Genomic DNA, 6,000 nt, shown 5'->3' on the forward strand with positions numbered 1-6,000 from the left:
TTACTTCATGGTATTAAACCCTATCCAAGGCACCCTATTATCTCACTCGTTAAGTCGGTGGAAAGGTGCCCCCCGCCATGGCAGGGCCCACCATTAAGCTCAGCACTGGAGAGACAGAGGCAGAGGCAGGCGGAACTCTGTTTGAGGCCAGCCTGGTCTACATAGAGTTCCAGGACAGCCAGAGCTACAGAGTGAAACCCTGCCTTAAAAAAACAAAACAAAAAGACAAAAAACCACACCAGTGTGAGTGGAGAAACAAAGAGAAGCTAGGCTTCCTCACAGATATATAGTGTCAGGCAGAGATAAACAGGATGGGGGGGGGCTGTCAATCAGAGCATAGGTGTGGGAAATGAAAACTTAAGCATGTGGTAGAATTGAAACTCCAGCCTAATTTAAGGTGTGACTTCTGAGTTGTGTCTCCTTCCTCCTTTTCTCTTCTCTCTGTTTTTGTTTTTGTTTTCTAGAAGAAAAAATGTTATCTACCCCTTAAATTCTGGCCTTAAATTCACCACCATGTAGCCGCAGGTTTTCAGAGTCTCTGTGACTTTCACAGTCTACAGAGAAACAATCCTTGGGAGGCAAGAAGGCAGTTTGGCAAAGTACAGCTGCGTAGTGGATGTTGGTTCAAATGTCTGGAGTGGTCGATTTTAGGCATATTTAAGCACAGCACAATTTAGTGAAAACTATCCTGGTGCTAATGAACTCAGTCCCGAGTTCACAACAAAGCTCACACATCTCCTCGAGGAGCAGCATAAACCAAATACAAACACTGAATCTCTTTGTAAAATCTGTAAAACTAGGTTCTGCAGATTGACTGAGAAAAATAAATTTACTAGAAGGGCCTGTGGAAGATCTAGTGCCAGAAAGGATAGAGCAAAGTTTTCCAGGCTGGAAAACATCTACTGCAGCCTTCTGGGCAGGTGCAGGTGTTTCGTTCCTTCTCTTGAAGGAAAAATGGTGTGCGTTTAACCTTCCAGGCTTACCTAGTGCCTATCTGTGAGCACAAAGACCTTCATACTTCCTCTTACAGAGGGTAGCCTTTAATTCAAAGCAATCCTTGCCTCTGCCTCCTGAGCACCGGGATTAATTCAGCACACAGGCTACTGTGGTGGGCTCTGGATTTTATTTCTCCAAGACAAGAGCTACAAATATTTTTTAGACGGTAGTTGTCTTGTAATTAATACTTCATCCTGTAATGAATGTTGCTGTTTTCCAGAAAGCCCTGCAGAGGGTTAATACTTGGCACTACAAAAACCAGCTACAGTGAAGGCCCTACAACCCAACCCTGGGGAACTGGGGGCAGGAGGATCAAAGGCTCAATGTCACCCCCCTTTACATAACAAGTTCAAGGCCAGCCTGGGATTCTGGAGACCTTGTCTCAAATAAATAAGAAGTAGGACATGGTAGCACACCTTTAATCCCAACCCTTGAGAGGCAGAGGCAGATGGATTTCTGAATTTGAGGACAGCCTGGTCTACATAGTGAGTTCCAGGACAGCCAGAACTATGTAGAGAGACACAGTCTCAAAAAATTAAGTAAAATAAAATCAGAAAATAACAACACAAAAGCAGCCTGGTGCTTCACTTGGTATCTTTTTTATTTTTTTCAAACAGGGTCTCACTATGTAGCTCTGGATGTCCTGGAACTCATTATGTACACCAGCCTGTCCTTGAACTCACAGATCTGTTTGCCTCTGACTTTCAAGTGCTAGAATTAAGACTTGAGCAGAGCCGGCATGTCCTGTCCTTCACTTAGTATCTTAAAATCAAACTTTTTGCTTTGGTTTGTTTTTTTTTGGAGGATTTTTGTTTTGTTTTTCCAATACAGTTTCTCTGTGTAGCCCTGGCTGTTCTGGAACTCACTCTGTAGACCAGGCTGGTCTCGGAGTTCAGAGATCCACCTGCTCCTGCCTCCCAAGCACTGGGATTAAAGACTTGGGTTACCACTGTCCAGCAAAACCAAGCATTTAAAGGTTGCCCCTGTCAAGTCCAAAGTTACCTCACATCCCCACACACACCCAGAAAAGGGCATGGCCACTGACTGTCCAAAATTGAATCTAAGAAGCCCAGCTCAACCTGAACTATAGAAGGATTCCTGGTGGTTAGATAAAAGTCAGCATTCTAAAGAAACTTGTGAAACCGGTTCCCATCTGCCAAAAGAAGACATTACCTCTGGCAGAAGGGACATATGGCTTTCCATTGGCATGTACCTGTGGCTGCATATTGAAGCCCAAGCTGGCCTTGAGGTTCCCTCCATCCCAGTTTATATAAGTACTGTTGCACATTTCATAACCCCTACCCTGGCACCCTGGCCCTCCTCACATCAGACCCCCATCCCTTTATGCCCCTGCTCTTCTCCCTACTCTCCTCCCCTCCCCCATTCTCTATCCTCGGTCTCTCGACTATCTTACAATCTCCACTACTTTCTCCTGGTCGTCTTCCACTTGTTCAGCCTGTTTCTCTTTCCCTCTGCTCTAGACTCCTACAGATGCCTCTGGCTGTTCTCTCTCTTATATATACAATAAAAAAAAAACAAAAAACAAAAACAAACAAACAAACAAACAAAAAACCTTTGGGCTGGAGAGATGGCTCAGCGGTTAAGAGCACTGGCTGTTCTTCCAGAGGACCGGGGTTCAATTCCCAGCAACCACATGGTGGATCACGACCATCTGTAATGAGATCTGGCGCCCTCTTCTGGCCTGCAGACATACGTGCAGGCAGAACACTGTATACTTAATAAATAAATCTTTAAAAAAAAAAAAACCCTTCTCTAATAAAGTAGCAGTCATGTTGGCAGTTTCTTGACTTCATCTCCTGGTGCTGAACACCCAAGAGGGGACAAATGGACCCCCTTCCCCAGAGCCTGGCCTCTCCTAATTGAACCAAGCTGTTGATGTGACTCTCCAGAGGTATGGACCATTTCTTTCTGCTGGCTCCTGATACCCACCAAGTCAATTCTAAATTTTAGGGTCCATCTCTTCAGCTACTTCTCCACCTGCACTAACCACTCATCTGTCCTTGTCTACTCTGGTAAGAGCCACCTCTGTGTTCTGTTCCTGTGAGTTCCTGGAACCTACCACTGCCAGTCAAGTACTGTCCGTGAGTCAGGAAGCTTCTCTCCCTGTGCTGGCACCCAGTCACACGGAAAGGGATGCCTCTCCTTTGTGATTTAGGACATTTCTCTTTGACAAGTTTCTCAATCTGCTTGGGGATGTGGTGGATTGATGTTCTTGTTGCCAGGGTATCAGGTCCAAAGGAAACTCCAAAAGGTAGTCCAAATATCCAGAAATGAGCTCACCCTGGACTGTTGGAGGATTTGGGGCAGTTACATAAAGGCAGCATTCCTCAGCCTGTGAAGCCAGCTCTCCTCTGCTAAAGGAGTCATTTCCCTTACTTCTGGCAGAAGGGACACATGACTGTCTGTGGCACCTATCTATCAGCATATCAAAGTGCATGCTGGCCTCTAGGCCACGGTGGAGTCTCCACCGGAGATGTCTGCTTGGACAGGGGTTTAAGCCAATAGAAAGTCTTTGTTAGACGGTCAGCAGCTACGCTGGGATCCTAATATAGCATCGAGCCTTTCTCAGGGTGGGCTTCTAAGCACAACCACCATGTTCTGGGCTGACATACTTCAGTCAACAGAAGCCAACAAGCAAGGCCAGTGCATTCAGAGACTTTCCCAGAACTATGGACTTTGATGGGTTAGGACTGTGTTTTCATTTTGGCAGGTGGTGCTGACTTTCACAGTACTTTATGGTACTTCCACCATGGAGTCAGTTGTGCTAAGGTCTGGAGGCCTGTTATAATCCCCTCCGGTCTTAGCAAAGAGTCAAATCCTCAACTCTTTCTGCTCCAGACAGCTGTAACTGGTCCTAAGGACTATTAATTTTACTGGACAGGTGCTCACTTCAGCAGCACATAGACCAAAATTGGAACGATACAGAGAAGATCAGCACGGCCCCTGCGCAAGGATGACACGAAAATTCGTGAAGTGTTCCATATTTAAAAAAAAAATTACTGAACAGATACACAATTGGCCATACAGTTTAAGATGCAGGGGTCCTGCCATTAATCCAGCCAGAATGAGAGTTCAAGGCCCAGCCAGTGCTGATGGCAGAGTGGGTAGCCAGGGGACCAAGAAAACAGAGAACAGAGACTGGTACCAATTATCTGAGATATATACATATATGCATAAATATATATGTGTGTATATATGCATAAATATGTATGTGTGTGTATATACATAAATATGTATGTGTGTGTATATACATAAATATATGCGTGTGTGTGTGCGTGTATACATAAACATCTGTGTATATATACATAAATATATGTATATATATATATATATATATATATATATATATATATATACACACACACACACACACACACACACATATATATATTTCTCTTTTTGAGATTTTCCCCAACCACATCAAGATTTTCTTAGTTACTCCTGATTAATTAGCATAGAAACAACAGGCTTTTCCCACAAACAGACATAGTTTCCTTTATCTCATGAGAAGACTGAGCTTCTCCAATTTTGTAGGACCATGTCAGCAAGGAAATCTAACTTATTTTAATTCATAAAAAGAAACTTTGTTTTGTTTTGTTTTTGAAACAGGGTTTCTCTGTGTAGCCATGGCTGTCCTGGAATTCATTTCATAGACCAGACTGGCCTCCAACTCACAGAGATCCGCCTGCCTCTGCCTCCAGATTAAAGGTGGCTCAGAAAGGGAAACTTGTAATACCTCTAGGTCCTGCCCAACCTGTCTGCTTAGTGTGAAAGGAATCAGATGGGTTGGAGGGATGGCTCAGAGGTTAAGAGCACTGGCAGCTCTTCCAGAGGTCCTGAGTTCAATTCCCAGCACCCACATGGTGGCTCACAGCCATCTGTAATGAGATCTGGCGCCCTCTGCTGGAGTAGAGGCATACATGCAGACAGAACACGGTATACATGAGAAAGAAAAAGAGAGAGAGAAAGACATCAAAAAAGACACTTTTAGTCAAACAGTTAGAACACACCCACCAAGAGGTCTTGGGGCTGAGTCTTATCGCTGTTGTCCAGATGAATTAATTCACAAGGCAGAAAAGCAGTCATCAGAATAAGGGGAAGTGCCTAGGTTAAAGGTTTTGGACAGTAGACAAGTTCCAGCCCCTTGTAAGTCCTCTAATGTTAATTTAGGCTGCCCCCAGTCAGAATGAGTTTTGTCAGTCAATGGGCTGACAGTCTGGTTAGTTCCTATCCCTCTGTAGTCTGGGGGTGAGGGAGGGGGGAGGGGGAGGGATGTCTAAACATGACCAGAAATCCTGGCCGATTTCTGCCTGAGAATGAACTCCATCCCCAGGGTCCCTTCCTATGTTACAGAGTCTGATTTCTTGTGTTCCCTCTCTTTCTAAAGGTCAGAATCTGTCTTACTGAAATTTTTTAGGAAGCCTCAGTTTCAGGACCTTATTTTTGCAATGGAAACTCCCTTGCTCCTGGCAGCCAGGAGGCCCAGCACAGGGCATGCATAGAATTGTGAACTCTGTATTCCTGCCGCAAAAGATAAACTCCCACATCTTTTTCTCTTTCCAATATAATCAAATACTTAAAGTGAGCATCCAATGAGCAAAGGTCAAGATGGAATATGGGTGGGGGCAGGGGTGTGGGCTGGAGTGGTGGCTCAGTAGTTATGAGCACTGGCTGCTCTTTCAAAGGACCCGGGTTCAATGCCCCGCACCTACAATGGCATTTTACAGCTGTCTATAACTCCTGTTCCAGGGTATCTGGCATCCTCACACAGGCAAAACCTGAATGGACATAAAAAATAAATAAGTTGTGGGGGCTGGAGAGATGGCTCAGAGGTTAGGAGCACTGGCTGCTCTTCCAGAGGACCTGAGTTCAATTCCCAGCACCCACATGGTGGCTCACAAACATCTGTAATGAGATCTGGTGCCCTCTTCTGGTCTGCAGTCATACATGCTGTATACATAATAAATAAATAAATCTTAAAAA

The 6,000-nt window shown here is 44.7% G+C and overlaps 1 non-coding gene across 1 annotated transcript; it reads left to right on the forward strand.

Annotated features, from left to right (window-relative positions):
• The first annotated feature begins 3,898 nt into the window (after positions 1–3,898).
• Positions 3,899–4,005, forward strand: LOC121824913 (U6 spliceosomal RNA). The gene has a single exon (XR_006066912.1). It is a non-coding gene; the product is annotated as a U6 spliceosomal RNA (small nuclear RNA).
• The last annotated feature ends 1,995 nt before the right edge of the window (positions 4,006–6,000 follow it).

The sequence above is a fragment of the Peromyscus maniculatus genome, chromosome 21 (genome assembly GCF_049852395.1).
Source record: "Peromyscus maniculatus bairdii isolate BWxNUB_F1_BW_parent chromosome 21, HU_Pman_BW_mat_3.1, whole genome shotgun sequence".
In the NCBI taxonomy this organism is placed as follows: domain Eukaryota; kingdom Metazoa; phylum Chordata; class Mammalia; order Rodentia; family Cricetidae; genus Peromyscus; species Peromyscus maniculatus.